Source organism: Macaca thibetana, chromosome 4, assembly GCF_024542745.1.
Source record: "Macaca thibetana thibetana isolate TM-01 chromosome 4, ASM2454274v1, whole genome shotgun sequence".
In the NCBI taxonomy this organism is placed as follows: Eukaryota; Metazoa; Chordata; class Mammalia; order Primates; family Cercopithecidae; genus Macaca; species Macaca thibetana.
Genome location: NC_065581.1, coordinates 166520018 through 166539228, shown reverse-complemented (window position 1 = coordinate 166539228; position 19211 = coordinate 166520018).

The following is a 19211-nucleotide window of genomic DNA, read 5'->3' as shown; positions in this document are numbered from 1 at the left end:
GCATATGGCCATGTACAAGGTGGTGTGTGGATACATGTTTACATTGTGGGATAATTAAATCAAGCTAATTAACATATTCACCACCTCACATACTTGCTGTTTTTGTGGTAAGAAGATTTAAAATCTACTCTTTTAGCAATTGTGAAATATATGTTATTCCTAGATGGAATTTTACTATGCATTGGGCAGATTCTGGTTATAACACTGAAATGGATTTAGGTTTTACATGGCTAACTTTTAGATCATGTTTACCTATAAAACCTATGCCTTTCTTCTAAATTCTTTTCCTTTCCCCTGATCCTCCAAAAAAAAAAAAAGATGACTCTGACAGGCTTTCTTCACATCAGAAAGTATTTTACTCACATCTCTATTTACACTCTACAATGGTTGTAATTACAAAATCTATTAAAATGTTTTTAAATACTTTAAAATATCATACAAACACAACCATATATGTGTACAATATAATTTAAAAAGGAAAATATTCATATTTCCCCAACGAAACCTAAAATCTGTATTTCCTAAAATATTCTTATATAATTTATATTTTTTAAAATATAATTCACTAAAATAATGTGCTATTATTTTATTGTGTACTGAATTACTACATATTTGGATATCCTCTTTTATCTCATCATTCTAACTAAAACTCGTTAGTAATTGTGAATCTTGTTTTTTCTATTAGCTCCACGTTCCTTCCGGCATATGCTAGAAATTTTCCGTTATCTTCAGCATCTTTGATCTTTGTGGACAGAATGCTGAATGTAGGTGTGAAACTTAAATGCAAATGAAACTTAACTGAAATGCTACATGCTTTCTGTTTTCTTCAGTAAGAAGCATGCACATAACTAGCACTAGCTAACACAATCTGAGTACTTACAAGATATCTCACATTGTTCTAGTTGCTTCATGTCTGAGCTCCTGTATTTCTGCGATTTTTGTTGGCGATAACTGCTCTTAGTACCCTCATTCTGCAAATAATGAAACTGATGCAGACACAGCAAGTAAGTGACCAGAGGTCACACATAATCTTTGTGTTTAACTGGTAAAGTGGAGAAAAAAAGCAAGATTCACCTCACTCTCATTACTGAGGATGCGGCAGTGTGAGTGTGTGTGGGGTACTGGTGCAGAAAAGGATGGCGGCCACTGGAACTAGATCCCCACTCACATCCCGGGAAAACCAGGTGGCAAAGGAACACAGAGGGCCACAGTTCCTCTGCCTGGACCCTCAGACCAGCAGGCCAGTTCAACCTGAGGCTCAGCTGCACACTGCGGCTCACAAAAAGAATATGCCACTTCATATGCCTTCTAGAATGGCTACAACAAAACAGACAGACAACACCAGGTGCTGGCGCGATGTGGACTGATAGGGGCTCCTGCACACTGCTGGTTGGATATGCAATGCACAGCCACTCTGATAACTGGCAGTTTCTTAAAAGGTTAAGCATCTGTCTACCCTAAGACCCAGCCACTCCACCCCAAGATATCCACCCTCTTCCAAGAGAAATGAAAACACATGTCCACAAAACGTCTCATCCAAGAAGAATCAGGGAAGTTCATCTATAACAGCCACAGACTAGAAATAACCCAAATGCCCATCCACTGGTCAAGAGACAAGAGAGGTTGCAGTATCACCATCAAGTGGAGGGAAGGATGATTCCTGTAAGATGGACAAATGTCAAAGGTTCTGGAACAAGCAGGGCTAACTTAGGGTGCTAGAAATCCCAACAGTGAATGCTTGGACACCAGGCCAAAGAAAATGCATGAGTTATAGAAAGGCTCTTCCCTGATTCGATGTGTGTGTGCGTTACACGGGTGTATACAACAGTCAAAACTCATTAGACTGTATCCTTATGATCTGTCCATTTCGCCATGTGCTTAAAGAAACAAACAAATGATAAATATGCATAATCTATGATCCAGCAATTCCACTTCCTTGTATATCCAACCAAAAGAAATGCCCAAGTGTCAGGGCAACAACAGCGGAAAGAGGAAACTGGATCCTATGTTAGTAGCAGAGTGGATAAACTCTAACTATGTTCATGGGGATATATTATTATTCATTCTGCTACTAAACTGTAACTGTATCCCCAGGGATATAGTTACATCCTGCTACTACATACAGTGTAAAAATGAAGGAACTGGCTTGGCGCACTGGCCAAGTAATCCCAGTGGCTCACCCCTGTAATCCCAGCACTTTAGGAGGCTGAGGCGGGCGGATCACAAGGTCAGGAGTTCAAGACCAGCCTGGCCAACATAGTGAAACCCCGTTTCTACTAAAAATGCAATAAATTAGCCGGGCATGGTGGCACCTGCCTGTAATCCAGCTACTCAGGAAGCTGAGGCAGGAGAATAACTTGAACCCGGGAGGTGGAGGTTGCTGTGAGCCGAGATCTCACCACTGCACTCCAGCCTGGGCGACAGAGCGAGACTCCGTCACACACACACAAAAAATGAATGAACTGTTGCTATGTGGCATACCATGGGTGTGGTTCAAACATAATATTGAACAAAAGAGGCTAGACACAAAAGACAGCATGGTGCCATTTATAGAAAACTCACCAAGAGACCAAATAACCTAGGACATTGCACGGCAGGACATGTTAGGAGGTGGTGGGGGTGGTGACAGGAAGGAATGCACCAGAAACATGTGGGTGACAGGTCTGTGCCTACTTCCTAGCGGGTGTCTCCACGTGTCAGAATTCTGTCTGCAGCCTGGTAAAAGTAAGTTGTGGAAAGATGCGATACCTGTCCCCTCCCTCTCGTTCTTGGAACTGACGTCTCCTGGACAGAGCCTAGCAAATGGTAATAATCAGATGGGTCGGGTCCGTGTACAACATCAACCTGCTGTTTGTTTGCCTGTTTTGTTTATGCTTGTGAGTTCTCTGTCTAGGCTGTACCTTGGACACTTGGGGACTCACTGCTGGGGGAAATGAAGAGGTGAAAACGCTCTGAGTCCTCCTTTGCTATCAGGTCAAGAACTAAATTACAGAAAGATCCTAAGAAAATCAATGTCATCCAGGCTCATTTGAATAGTTTGCCACAGAGGATAAGTAAAAAACAAACATAAAAAGACCCACAAGTCCTCTTTTGAAGTCTTTCTTTTCATTTTATATTATTTTTTTCCAGGTAATTTGCAGATTGCAATCTCACCTTTTCAAAGCAATGGGACACGCGTCTTCATACCAAATTTCACTCAAGTGTCCACATCTGCAATGCACTCTGGGCAGGGAACCTGTGTGCACATCTGCACTGCACTCTGGGCAGAGAAGCTGCGTGCACGTCTGCAGTGCACTCTGGGCAGGGAACCTGCGTGCACGTCTGCAATGCACTCTGGGCAGGGAACCTGTGTGCACATCTGCACTGCACTCTGGGCAGAGAAGCTGCGTGCACGTCTGCAGTGCCCTCTGGGCAGGGAACCTGTGTGCACGTCTGCAATGCACTCTGGGCAGGGAACCTGTGTGCACATCTGCAGTGCACTCTGGACAGGGAACCTGCGTGCACGTCTGCAGTGCACTCTGGGCAGGGAACCTGCGTGCTCGTCTGCAGTGCACTCTGGGCAGGGAACCTGTGTGCACCTCTGCAGTGCACTCTGGGCAGGGAATCTGCGTGCTCGTTTGCAATGCACTCTGGGCAGGGAACCTGTGTGCACATCTGCAGTGCACTCTGGACAGGGAACCTGCGTGCACGTCTGCAGTGCACTCTGGGCAGGGAACCTGCGTGCACGTCTGCAGTGCACTCTGGGCAGGGAACCTGTGTGCACGTCTGCAGTGCACTCTGGGCAGGGAATCTGCGTGCTCGTCTGCAGTGCACTCTGGGCAGGGAACCTGTGTGCACCTCTGCAGTGCACTCTGGGCAGGGAATCTGCGTGCTCGTTTGCAATGCACTCTGGGCAGGGAACCTGTGTGCACATCTGCAGTGCACTCTGGGCAGGGAACCTGTGTGCACGTCTGCAGTGCCCTCTGGGCAGGGAACCTGTGCACTTGTCTGCAATGCACTCTGGGCAGGGAACCTGTGTGCACGTCTGCAATGCACTCTGGGCAGGGAATCTGCGTGCTCGTCTGCAGTGCACTCTGGGCAGGGAACCTGTGTGCACCTCTGCAGTGCACTCTGGGCAGGGAATCTGCGTGCTCGTCTGCAGTGCACTCTGGGCAGGGAACCTGTGTGCACGTCTGCAGTGCACTCTGGGCAGGGAACCTGTGTGCACGTCTGCAGTGCACTCTGGGCAGGGAACCTGTGTGCACGTCTGCAGTGCCCTCTGGGCAGGGAACCTGTGTGCACGTCTGCAGTGCACTCTGGGCAGGGAACCTGTGTGCACGTCTGCAGTGCACTCTGGGCAGGGAACCTGTGTGCACGTCTGCAGTGCCCTCTGGGCAGGGAACCTGTGCACTTGTCTGCAATGCACTCTGGGCAGGGAACCTGTGTGCACGTCTGCAATGCACTCTGGGCAGGGAATCTGCGTGCTCGTCTGCAGTGCACTCTGGGCAGGGAATCTGCGTGCTCGTTTGCAATGCACTCTGGGCAGGGAACCTGTGTGCACATCTGCAGTGCACTCTGGGCAGGGAACCTGTGTGCACGTCTGCAGTGCCCTCTGGGCAGGGAACCTGTGCACTCGTCTGCAATGCACTCTGGGCAGGGAACCTGTGTGCACGTCTGCAATGCACTCTGGGCAGGGAATCTGCGTGCTCGTCTGCAGTGCACTCTGGGCAGGGAACCTGTGTGCACCTCTGCAGTGCACTCTGGGCAGGGAATCTGCGTGCTCGTCTGCAGTGCACTCTGGGCAGGGAACCTGTGTGCACGTCTGCAGTGCACTCTGGGCAGGGAACCTGTGTGCACGTCTGCAGTGCACTCTGGGCAGGGAACCTGTGTGCACGTCTGCAGTGCCCTCTGGGCAGGGAACCTGTGCACTTGTCTGCAATGCACTCTGGGCAGGGAACCTGTGTGCACGTCTGCAATGCACTCTGGGTTTATGTCTAAAGGTATGGTGCTTTGCTTTATTCTTTACCTTGCCCTAAGAGATAAGCATTGCTTGGAGCCGTTCCATAGCAATTATCATTAATCTTGTTGTGTAATCATAGACAGGTCTCCTAACCTCTAAATCATCTTGTTTCTTCAGTCAATCAGCAGGGTTTGTTGCAAGCGGAATGCAGAAGCCATGTAGGGCCACAGAACAGTTACAGACGATGAGGAACAGCGAGCGTCCCCCTCCCACTCAATGGGAGCCACCTGCACCAGCCCACGCCACAGACCACAGCAAGGATGCGCACCTAAGAACGGTGGCGGTTAGAGCTAAGGTATGGGGACTATACACCATAAATATTCCCGAATTACTTAGTTCAGAGGTAGGGATAACATAACTGCTTCTTTTAATTATATGATCTAAAGCATACATGAGAATAATCGCCAAACTCCCATACTAGGCGATATGGTGTGGGTCTCTGTCCCCGCCCAAATCTCACATTCAAGTGTAACCCCCAGTGTTGGAGGTGGGGCTGGTGGGAGGAGCCGGATCATGGGGGTGGGTCCTCCATGAAGTCCTTAGCACCCTCCCCTCCATGCTGTTCTCTTGAGGGAGTTCTCAGGAGATCTGGCTGTTTAAAGGGTGTGGCACCTCCTGCCTCTCTTCTAGGTCCTGATCCAGCTTTGCCTTCTGCCATGAGTGAAAGCTCCCTAAAGCCTCCCCAGAAGCAGATGCCACCATGCCTCCTGCTTAGCCTGTGGAGGAAACCTCTTCTTCTCCTTATAAACTAAACCTCTTTTCTTTATAATTACCCAGCCTCACGTATTTCTTCATAGCAAGGCGAAAATGGACTAATACACCAGGTATACGCCAACAGTTGAATAAATATTCATTTAATTTAATTTAACACAAAATTATTTAACAATTACACTTATACAATTATATATATTTCCCCCAAAAGTTTATTTCTCAAAGATTAAGGTGTATCCTTCCTTTGTAGTCATAACTGAGTGTCTGCTGGTTAATGGTATTGCAGTTTATATAAAATAAAAATGGTGGAAACACCGTGTGCCACTTTCCGGGACTTGCTGCCCCCTGCAGGGTGTGTGTGCATCTGCAAGTGAACCTGTGCACTGCCCTCCCTGGTCTAAGCATCAACACTCGTTTTTATTTCCACGAACTTCAATAAGCTTCTTTCTAAAATACATAATTCACATGTAAAGAAATTATTCCTTCTGTAATTTAATTTCCTCTCAATTACTTAGGGTCCTCATGATGAACAAGATTTTCGTGCTAATTTTTTATTGCTAGTGACCTCACACATTACTGAGCTCTACCCCTTGCATTGAGTGACCACAGATTTCTTCTGTTTCGTGTTTTTTTTGACATCCTCTCCTGTAACTGTAATATGGAGCTGTTACATACCAATAATAAACATCTCCAGTAAATTTTTGACAAATATTTAAACAGATAATATTTAATATCTCCAGTAAATATTTGACAAATATTTAAGCAGATAATACCAGAGAAGGTGTACAAATATATAACATGCGTCAAAAAAATTCAATCTTAATATTAATCCATGAGACTGACCCCTCCTTTCTTGGGGGAAGTTTCTTTGAAGTTCAGTGGAACTTCCTGTGCAAATGTCCCATCTTTTTGCTGCTCTCTAGAGACAGGACAATGGCAAGTTTTACTCCCAAATCTTTAAATCTACAGTTTATGCTGAAAAACTAAACTATGTAAAATTCATCAGTCACCTCATAAACATTAAGATACATTAGGAAGCTCATACAAAAGTAATGGTTTAAATATGACTTCAGACTTAGTAAACCATCCTTTCAGTTTTGCAAAACAAAGGAAAACAGCATTAAAATCTCTATTATATCAAATGTGGTGCACAACAGACAACTGAAATGTCACCAGCCACAAGCAGCCCGTGAAGAAGCATGCTTGCTGGGCATCCTGCTGGCAGAGGTGCATGGCGGCTCCTTCTCTGAGTACGTTTCACAGCTTGTACAATTTACATGTCATCGCCTTAAGGCAGAGCTCTCATTCCCCTTCTTAAGCAGGTAGTTGGAATCACATGGAGCTGTGAATTACACAATCCATTAGCAGCTTCTCCTCGCCCTACAGGGAGGCGACTCCCATTGTTCTCAAGGAACAGCTGCATGCAACAGAACTCCATGCCCAGGAACCAAATGAAGATGGAGCCAAATGAAAGTAACTGCCACCACCTGAGCCGAAGTCACCTGAGCCACAGACACGCAGAAGTCCTAAGAAGTCTGGGCGGGGAGGGAAGGGAATTATGAGCTTCTGATAACATTTTATGAGATTCTTTTATAGATCAAGGAAAGTCATCTGCTGACTGATGAACTTAGGCAGCACCTACCAGCATAATCCCAATTTGCCTTTAGCAGTAATGTAATTATGAACTTCATATGGTTGCTTCGTCATGCAGAGAAGTCGGATGTATTTGCTGTGACTTTATTAACAGCCATTCCCTTTAATAAAACTAAATAAGCTGCTATAGTCTTTACCAAGTTTTAGATGAGGAACACCTGTAACTTCTCCCACTTTAAAATTTCTCTTGACTACTCATAGAAGTGAGGCCTGAAGACTAGATGAAGTTGGTAGTTTTATTTTATACTTCAAGGAGAGTCACCAGTTTTTAAACTTTTGATTTAATGACACAGGTAATTCTTATAGAAAAATAAAAATACAATAAATAAGAAAGCAGTTTACCTCTAATTCCTTTACCCATATGTAACTAGTATTAACATTGTAAATGTGTAATATTTCACACCTTTCTATGCACAAAACACCCATGTCCACCACAAGCACACACACGCGCACACATGCACAATTTTCAATTAAGCCAATGTTTTCTAATCTGGATTTTTGTCCTAAATAATATTATGAACAATTTTCCATGTCAACAATATCCGTGTACTGTAGTGAATGCCATCCTGAGATGCCAGAGTGAGTGATCAGTGTGAGGAGAGATGAAACAGGTCAGCAGCAGAGGCTGCAGAATCCAAGGACAGTGCCAGGCGTGCAAGCGTCGTCCAATATTGAGAGCAGGTCAAAGCAGCAGGGACAGGGAGTCCATTTAGCCAGTGGCCATGGTGCCAGAATAATCAACCACATGGGAAAGATGCTAGACTCCTACATCACACCACATGCAAAAAGAAATTCTGGGTGAATGAGAGATACACATTGAATATTAGAACCTGTGTAATATCAGAATGAAATGGTTCAAAGTATTGCCTTCATGTTGAAATGGGAGAAAACTTTACGATGCGACAGGAGTCATGAAACACATTTAAAAAAGGAAAAGAATTACGTGCTGATATGTCAAAGTTACCACAAAGCTGTGAAAAAAAGAGATTGGGGGAAATATGTGTAGCACACATGGCAGACAACTGGTAGTAACCTGAATATATAATGAGATCACACAAATTAATAAGATTTAAACAATGAAAAAAACAATATATGTACATGATCCCCAGTGAAAGACACAGAACTCGCTGATGTACACACAGAAAGGTGCTCAAACTCACTGTAAGTCACGGCACTGCATGCTGAATAAATACTGAGATGCCATTTATTTATGACTCAAATCCAGGGGAAAAAAGTTGTAAACTGATGACATTGGTGTCAGCAATATATTGGGTTTGGAGTTAGCCCTGTAACACATTGCTTGTTATGGCAACAATGAGAAATAATTGTACAATAATAAAACAAAACTACACATGCCCACTGACATCAAGAATCCCATCTTAGAGAATACAGCCTATGGCAGTAAAACCAATGGCAATAAGGCGATACCTATGAGGTTGGTAGTATTGCTACACACAGTGGGAAGAAACCAACAACTGAACGTTCATCAGTAGAAAAATGATTGAAGTATATCCACGTAAGGAAACACTTTTTATTAAATGTTTATGATTTTTTATTAAAATGCTTATTTTTTTATTAAAAGATGATGAAACTACAGAGTTGGCCGGGCGCGGTGGCTCAAGCCTGTAATCCCAGCACTTTGGGAGGCCGAGACGGGCGGATCACGAGATCAGGAGATCGAGACCATCCTGGCTAACACAATGAAACCCCGTCTCCACTAAAAATACAAAAAAATTAGCCGAGCGTGGTGGCGGCGCCTGTAGTCCCAGCTACTCGGGAGGCTGAGGCAGGAGAATGGCGGGAACCCGGGAGGCGGAGCTTGCAGTGAGCCGAGATCGCGCCACTGCACTCCAGCCTGGGCGACAGAGCGAGACTCCGCCTCAAAAAAAAAAAAAAAAAAAAAAAAACTACAGAGTTATATGTGCAGTATGAGTGTATAGTATGAGTACGGAAGTGAGATGATAGATAGATTTGTGAAAGACTACACAATAAAACATGTAAGGAAGGCTTGACTCGAGGAGGATGGAGAGAAGAGGAGGATGGAGAGAATTTTCCTTAATATCTATTGCATATTGTATATTATTTTTGTAATAAAACAATTCATAATATTTAAAAAATTATACAATGCAGGAGATTATTTAAAAGACCATGGTGCAGTTTTTAAAATGTTCTTTGAGCTCAATGATGAACCAATTACAATGACTTTACGCAGCAAATATTACTAGACAGCTACCACAGACCAGGTACATTGTTCTAAGTGTCTAAAATACACCAGTAAAAAACCAAAGGTCTCTACTCTCACCACTCTTACAGTCTAGTGGGGAAGGACAAACAAGGAGTTATCATCATTTTAAGAAGCCAAACTATGAAGTATGAGAGGAGATAATGTGCTATGAAAACAACACTGTAGGTCAGTGCTCAGGAGGCTGCAAGGTGGATGGGAGCCCTCCCAGAAGAGGGCACAGCATGGAGGTGAGAGGGCACAGCATGGAGGGAGGGCTCAGGAGGCTGCAGAGTGGACGGGAGCCCTCCCAGAAAAGGGCACAGCATGTGCAAAGGTCTTGGGCATCTGAGAAACAGCAGATGCAGGGAGTGAGATGAGAGAAGGGGAGGGGAAGGGGTCCAAAGGAAGAGGGTCTCAAGGGCCATCATAACCTACAGCTTTCCTCTGTGTGAAGCTGGGGGCCATGCCAGGGTTTTGAGCAGAGCAGTGACAAGGTCTGACACCCACTGTTGTGTTCAAAACAGGCCACGTGGGGGAAAGTGCAGGAGCAGGAGGGCCCATTGGGGATCCCTGCAGTGGAGCAGGCAGAACAAGGGTTCCTGGTGACCGAGGGCTGAGAGGTCATGGGATAATTCCAGTACATAGCACACTGCTTAGTTGGAGCTCGGTATTTTCAAGAAGTTTGCTATTGGTGTTGTATTAGTCTGTTTGTACACTGCTATAAAGATACTACCCAAGATGGTAATCTATAAACAAAAGAGGTGTAATTGACTCACAGTTTCCTATGGCTGGGGAGGCCTCAGGAGGTGTAATTGACTCACAGTTCCGCATGGCTGGGGAGGCCTCAGGAAACTTACCATCATGGTGGAAGCAGTATCTTCTTCACAAGGTGGCAGGGGAGAGAAGAGTGAATGAAGAAGGAGCTTCCAGCCACTTATAAAACCATCAGCTCTTGTGAGAACCCACTCATTATCACGAGAACAGCATGGGGGAAACCGCCCCCATGATCCAATCACCTCCCACCAACGCCTGGGGATTACAATTCAAGATGAGGTTTGGGTGGGGACACAAAGCCTAAAATGCATCAGGTGTTTAATGGCTAATATTTAAACAAAGGTAATGTTTATTTATTTATTTAATGAGGTTGCATCCTTATAAACAGTGGTTAAAGACCAAACATCACTTTCTGGAGCATCAGTTTTAATAACCTCATTTATTCTCCATATATATCATGATTTATTCAACCAAGTGCTTACATAGATTGCTTCCACAGTGTGCAATTACAAAGAGTGTTGAAATAAGCAGCCTTATAGAGTCATCTTAGAAAGTTCTGCTGATCAGTTCTTAAGAATCCATTGCTAGAAGTGAATCAAGGAGCATGTTCATTTTAAGGCTTTTGACTGTTCTGCCGAATTGCCCTCCAGGAATTTTCTCCTGATTTGCAGGCCCACCAGCAGTCTGTGGCAAGAGGGTGCGTTTCCTCCCCAGCAATGGGTGTTATTATTATGGTTATTCTTTTTGATCTCTGCCAATCTGACTGGGGAAAAGGAAGTTTTCTAATTTGATAAATGGTGTGTGTATTAATGTCGGCTTACTACACAAGTAAATTAATCAACAAGAAAGTAAATTAATCCAATAGAGAAAGCGACCCACAGCCACAGCAAACGTACAACAACATGTTTTAATTATGTTATGCCTCTAAATGGACCCTGCTGACAGGCATGCATGCTTTACCTGTACTTATAGTCATAATGTAGTTACAATTTTACATGCAGTTTTTTCTTCCTGGCACTTGGCATCTTATAAACCTTTTCTTCATTGCTATTTAGTATTCCAAATTATAACTGTAACAGTTATGTGATACATAAAAATTGACTAAATTGTGTACTTTAGGAAACTCTAATGATCATAAAAGAAAAGGAGGGGAGAAGGCCTGTCCCTCAGAGCTGGACTTGCTGTCTCCTCTGTGGAGTTTAAGGGGGATATGAGGAGGAGATGCACGCCTGACTATGTGAGCCCCGAAGAGAAAGTCAAAGGTAGAGAAACAGAAAAGCAGACATCACGCAACATGGGTAATTTAGAAAATACAAACGAAAAATTAGTATTCAAGAAGTGAATGCATCCACAAAATAAAAATTGTAAAATATGAACATGACCCAGAGGCTAACAAAGACCTATTAGAAATTAAAAGTATGATCAATAAAATAATAGAAGTGCTGGAAGCCAAAACTGAACAAAACATTCAAAAACAAAAAGATAGTAAGATAGGAAATATGACCAAAAAAATAAACTCAGAAAGACTTAATCATGGAAGTCCAAATGAGAATTAAAATATTGCTATAAGGAGACAGAAGAGATAAATAAAAAGGAGAAATTGTCAAAGAGATAGAGAAAAATTTTTCTAGAGTCAAAGAACAAAGCTCCCTTCATGTTGAAGTTTACCAAATGCTGAATGTGATGATTAATTTTATGTGTCAACCTAATGCCTGCTGAGCCACAGGCCTTTGGTCAAATGTTATTCCGGATGTTTCCGTGAGGGTGTTTTCAGATAAGATTAGCATTTACATCGGTGGACCCTGAGTAAAGCAAATTGTCCTCCCTGATGTGGGAGGCCCTCGTCCAATCAGCTGAAGTCATGAAGAGAAAAAATCCAACCACCTTTCAGCAAGAGGGATTCTTTATCAATGTAGGGAGAGAAAAACAAAGCTCTGATAAAATGGGTAAGGATTCCAAGTTTATGGTAAGTAAATGCTAGGACCAGTGAAACAGGAGGTGGGGTGAAGGAGTCGGAAAGCTGGTAAAATTGTAAAATTGCCAACAATCTGGAAGTGAGGTGGGGCCTTCATACAAATCACTGTGAAGACCCTTAGTCCTCCTTGTGGAGGCCTCAAAAATGTTCCCTGAGCCCAAACTCTTTCTCAGAAGCACCTGTGATAGTGAATGTCATCTTGTGTGTGTGTGAGAGAGAGAGAAAAGGAAAGAGAGAGAGAGTGCAAAAACTCCAGCATATCCTACAATCAACATAAATTTCTATGACAGAAGGGGAGAGTATGATTGAAACAAATAAACCAAGTCTAACTTTTCCAGACCTGTTTTTTTTTTTTTTTTTTTTTTTTTTGCCTGTGACCTTCTGAACAGGGGACAACGGCAGAACAAAGGACTATGCAATCACTGGAATTCCTAACAGAGCTCACATTCTAGGACTCAAACTGAGATTGCATCAGTGCCTTTCCTCTGGAGGCTGTGCTAGAAGACCTGGTTACATCCTTCACCCCAGACAGCTCTGGATGAGACACAGTTCACGCAGGCAGTGACCCCATGGTTCTCCTCAAAATCAATGCTATGACACAATCCAAGATACAGAGGACCCCATATTTATCCAGTAACAAGCTCCTGACTACCACCAATGAGGGCTGAGCTATGCCCACACGGGAGAGAGAAGCCAGCAAGCCAAAAACTCATTGTAAGAAATTAGAGGAAATAATCCAGTGAAGCACACCCACAGAAAATAGGCAGAAGGAAGTTGAGAAGGAAAACAACTCGTGTGGATGAGTTAGAAAGCAGACACCAACAGAGAGGACCACCAAAGCCAATAGTTGTTTCTTTGCGAAACTGATAAAACTGTGAAACCATTGCCAAAATGTAGCGAGAACACAAATAACCAATGACAGAAAACACGTGAGGAGGCATCATGGCAGATTACAAGACACCTGAAGATACTAGCTCAGGTCGCGGTGCCAGCACACTTGAAAACGTGGACAAAAGGAACAAAAACCTATGGAATAATACATCTGCAACAAATTGACATGAGAAAAATAGAAAGTCTGAATAATTAAATGACTATTTAAAAGCTTGTATTCAAAATTAAAATTTTTACACACAAAAATCCCAGGTAGAAATGGCTTCATTAACAAATTCTGCAAAATACTTAAGAATAAAATGGCATGGGCCTTACACACATTCTCGCATAGACTATCAACAGAGGGAATACTTTTACTCCAGAAGGTCAGCATACTATTGATTCTGAAAACTTGAAAAAGAATAGACAAGAAAGGAGAATTATGAGCTAATCTCCTTGGGAATATAGATGCAAAACTTTAAAACCAAATACTATCCAACTAAATCTAGCAATATATAAGTGGGACAATATGTCATAACCAGGTTGATTGATTCCAGAAATGCAGGGTTGGCTTTATATTTGCAAATCAATCAACGTAATTAATGAAATAAATAGGGAAAAAGGAGAAAAATATTTTAATCCCCTCAATATCTTAGAAAATACCTTTGAAAAAATTCAACATTATTCTAGGAACAGATGGTTATTTCATTAAACTCATACAGGATATCTTCAAAGCACACACTCCATCATCTTAGTGATGAAATATTGAAAACCTTCCCACTGTCCTTGCAAGTGACACATGGACAAGGAAGCTTGACAGCATCACCATACAGCATTCTCCTTGAGGCACTAGCCACTAAAATAAGGCAAGGAAAATGAGTAAAAGATTTAAGGGTCAGAGATAAAGACATAAAACTGCCATTAATCTCAGATGATATGAATGTATATGGAAAAAAATTCCAAAGAATCGCTGGATAAATGATTCAAATGAATAAATGAGTTTAGCAAAGTTGTTAGATTTTTTGTTGGTATTTTTATCTATTATCAACCAAAATAAAATGAATTTTAAAAAGGTAATTGGCAATAGCATTAGGGAAGCAGGAGTCCAGGAGAGCCAGTGTAACTCAATTTTAAAACCAAGTCCTGTCCTGCCTTACAGTCCTAAGATGTTTACAGCCAAGGAAACAGCTCGGTCATGCCTGCAAGACAAACTCCTACCACAACAGAAAGTCCAGGTGTCCCAATACCTGTACCAACATATGCCTTCAAGATAATTATAGTAATGCTCCAATGTACTGACACACTGAAATGTCAAGAATAGTTTTCTTTAAATCAACAGAATAATTCTGTCATGCTGTCAGCCCACCCACATATAGTCACGGCTTAATATAGACTTTACATAGCAAGACCCCATATAAAAAAAACTTAAAATGAAGAGGTGCATTCCTCCACTTGCTTTCTGAGGACATCAAACTCAAACTCCGCAATGGAGTAGTATCTAAGAAACTTGCTGCTTTCACTGCACTCTACCAGTCACCTTGAATTCCTTCCTACATGGGATCCAAGAAGTGTCTCTTGGGGTCTGAATCAAGACCGCTTTCTGGTAACAATAGCGTCAGAAAAAAAGAAGAGGAGGATGGGGAGGAGGAGGAGGAGGAGGAGGAGGAGAAAGTAGAGACAAATCTAATGAGAGCTCTACAAGACTGCCACATCTTTCTATATAGAAAGTTGTAAAATAATAATTAGAGACATTAAAAGAAATCTCTGTATACATATATACCATGAAACACTACGCAGACATAAAAAAGAACCAGATCATGTCCTTTGCAACAACATGGATAGAGCTGGAGGCCATTATCCTAAGTGAATTAATACAGGAACAGAAAACCAAATACCACATGTTCTCACTTATAAGTGAGAGCTAAACATTGGGTTCACATGTACATAAAGAAGAGAACAGTCCCCAAGGCCTATTTGAGAGTAGAGGGTGGGAGAAGGGGTGAGGAAGGACAAACTTTATATCCAGTGCTATGCTTATTACCTGGGTGACAAAATAATCTGTATGCCAAATCCCTGTGGCATGCAATGCACCTATACAACAAATCTGCCTATGTACCCCGAACCTAAAAGTATTAAGAAAAAGAAGAAAACTTTTATAAATAAAGGGGTATTCCTTGTCTGTGGATTAGTAATAGAATGTTCAAGATTCTAAAGATGTAATTTCTCCCCGGATAGACTACAGAGGCAATGGAGTCCTATCAAAATATAGTAGACTTCTGGTATTTATTTCCTTGCTGATTCTAAAATTTATGTAATATAGCAAAGTACCAAAGATATTCAAGACACCCTTGAAAAATATGGTGGGAGAACTTGCTCTACAAAATATCAGCACTTCTTTTAAAGACAAAATAATTATGACAAGTGCAAGAATAGACAGATGCACTAGCCATTCAGAGACGAAGACCCAGAACATTCCCGAATACACACAAACATTTTACTCAGGACAAAGGTGGCAGCAACATGCAAGGGTTCAAAAAGGACAAGACTTTTCAATAGACATTGCACTGGAATATGTGTTTAAAAACAAGTAAATTGTGACACTCCCTCCAAATACAGCACATGAAAAGCCATTCTGGGTGGATTCTAGATCTAGATAAGAAAGGCAAAATGATAAGGTTTCTAGAAGATGCCATTAAGTAATGTCTACAGTAACCTGGGTGAGTAAACATTTCTTCAAAAGGGCACAAAAGGATTAATAATAAATAAGACTATGTAAAAATTACGAACATCTGTACCTCCAGTCTCTCTCTCTCTCTCACTATCTTCATCTCTATCTTTAAAAGACATCTAAGACAAACCCAGAGCTTACGTCATACTTAACAGGAAAGACTGAATGTTTTCTTTTGCCCTTTCTGTTCAACATGGCGTTAGATGTTGTAGCCAGAACAATTAGGCAGGTAAAAGAAGTAAAAGGTACCCATCCTGGAAAGAAAGCAGTAAAACTATCTCTATTTGCAGATGACACGAGCTTCTAGGTAGAAAGTACAAAGAAATTCACACACACACAAAAAAACCCCAACTATTGGAACTAATAAACAAGTTCAGCAAAGTTACAGGAATCAATATACAAGAATCTTTTCTCTTTTCTTCTTGAGACAGGGTCTCACTCTGTTGTCTGGCTGGAGTTCAGTGGTGCAAACACAGCTCACTATAGCCTTGACCTCCAGGGTTCAATGGATCCTCTGACCTCAGCCTCCCTCCTGAGTAGCTGAAACTATAGGCGCATGCCACCATACCCTTGCTATTTTTTATATTTTTGGTAGAGACAGGGTTTCATCATGGTGCCCAGGCTGCTCTGGAACGCCTGAGCTCAAGTGATACATGTGCCTCAGTCTCCCAAAGTGCTGGGATTACAGGTGTGTGCCACTATGCCTGGCCTTCCAATCAATATTTAATTTTTATACACTAACAATGAATGTTCTGAAAATAAAATTAGAAAACAATTCCATCTACAATTGTGTCAAAAATAATAAAATACTTAGAAAGTGCAAGACTTCTATGCGGAAACTACAAAGCACTGTCAAAAGAAATTAATGAAGACCTAAATAAATGGAAAGACATCCTATGTTTATGGTTCAGAAGATTTAACCTTAAGGTAGCAATACCTGCAATAGGTAAACAGATTTAGTTGCAATTCACATCCAAATCCCAGATGGCTTCTTTGCTGAAATTGACAATCTGATCCTAAAATTCATATAGAAATCGAAAGACGCTGGCCAGGAATAGAGGCTCACACCTGTAATCCCAGGACTTTGGGAGGCTAGGCAGGCAGATCACCTGAGGTCGGCAGTTAGAGACCAGCCTGGACATCATGGCAAAGCCCTGTCTCTACTAAAAATACAAAAAGTAGCCAGCTGTGGTGGCATGTGCTTGTAATCACAGCTACTCAGGAGGCTGAGGCATGAGAATTGCTTGAACCTGGGAGGTGGAGGAAACAGTGAGCTGAGACCGTGCCACTGCACTCCAGCCTGGGTAACACAGCAAGGCCCTGTCTTAAAAAGAAGAAGAAGAAGAGAAAAGAATCAAAAGATACAGATCAGCCAAAACAATCTTGGAAAAGAAAAAATTGGAGGACTCACATTTCCTGACCTCAAAACTTATTACAAAGCTACAATGATTGAAACAGTGTGGTACTGGCATAAGAATACACATATATTCCAACGCAATGGAACTGAGAAACCAGAAACTGATTTCTGGATCAACTGATTTTCAACAAGTGTCCCAAGACAATTCAATAGGGAAAGAATTGTCGTTTCAACAAATGGTACTGGGACAACTGGGTATCTAAATGTAAAAGAAGGGGCCCCTACCTCACACCATATACAGAAATTAATGCAAAATAGAACAAAGGCTTAAATGTAAGTGCTAAGACTACAGCAAAATCTTAGAAATCATAGCTGTAAACTTTGTCTTTGGATTAGACAATGGTTTGTTAGGACACCCAAAGCATAAGCAACAACAAAGTAGATAAACCAGACTTCATCAAAATTACAAATATTTTTTGTTGCAAGGGACACTATCAAGAACAAGGAAAAAACTCACAACATGGAAAAATTATTTGCCAATCTTGTATTTCATAAGGGAAGTGCAAATCACGTCTGATAAGGGAATTGTATATTGAATACTCACATCTCAATAACGAAAACACAACCTAAATTTTAAAATGGGCCAAGGATCTGAATAGACAGTTCTCCAAAGGAAATATACAACAAGCACATGAAAAGATGCTCAACGTCCTTAACCATTAGGGAAACACAAATCAAAACCACAGGGAGATACCACTTCACATCTGCTGGACTAAAGACAGAGGTTGGTGTGCACACGGAGAAAATGGAACCCTCATACCCCACTGGCTGGTGGGATTCCACTTGGGAAGCAGTCTGGCAGTTCCTCACAAGGTTAAGCACAGTAGTCACCTACGATCCAGCCATTCCACTCTTAGGTACAGTGAAAACATTGCCACACAAAAACTCATACAGGAATGTCCTTGCAGCATTATTCATGATCGCTAAAAAATGGAACAACTCACATGTCATCAACAGATGAATGGATAAACAATATTTGGCACTGCCATGCAGTGGAATATTATTTAGACACACAAAGGAATAAAGTTCTGATGCAATCTGCAGCACAGACGCACCTTGAAAACACCTACCGAAAGGAGCCCCCACAGAGACCGCCTGGCGTGTGACTCCATTTCCATGAACTTCCAGAAACCGCAGGGTGGTGGTTCTATGTGTGGGGGTGCGGGAGAGGGAATGGGGGTAGCTACCGATGAGAACAGGGTTTCTTTTGAGGGTAGTGAACACAACTTCGTTAATATACTAAAAAACTGTGGAACTGTACACCTTAAATAATGTGAGTTTTATGGTATGTGAACTGCATCTTAAGCTATTATTTTAAAAATTTAAAAAGCAAGCTGAGCAGCCTGGCCAACATGGTGAAACTCCGTCTGTGCTCAAAATACAAAAATTAGCCGAGTATAGTCGTGCGTGCCTGTAGTCCCATCTACTCGGGAGGCTGAAGCAGAAGAATCGCTTGAACCCGGGAGGTGGAGGTTGCAGTGAGATGAGATCATGCCACTGCACTCCAGCCTGGGCGACAGAGCAAGGAAAAAAAAAAAAAAAAAAAAAAAAGCAAGGTGCGGTTTCCAAACTGCAAGGTTTTGAAATCTCTACTGCGATTGTAATGGTAACACGGTCCTGCAATGTGATAATGTCCCAATAATTTATCTTTATAAACATTTTAAAACCTTAACAAGTCCTTTCTCCGCCTTTGTTCCACTTGCGCCTCCTTGCCCCTCTCCCCCGGGCTCCTCCTCCCGGCTGGCCCTCCCCGCTGAAGTCACGGACGCGCTCAGCTGGCCCCGGGGTCTGGGTGCGCCCGCCCTGCCCGCAGTCGGCGAGGGACCCTGGGGGGTCTGCGGGGCGGGCCCAGGGGCAGCC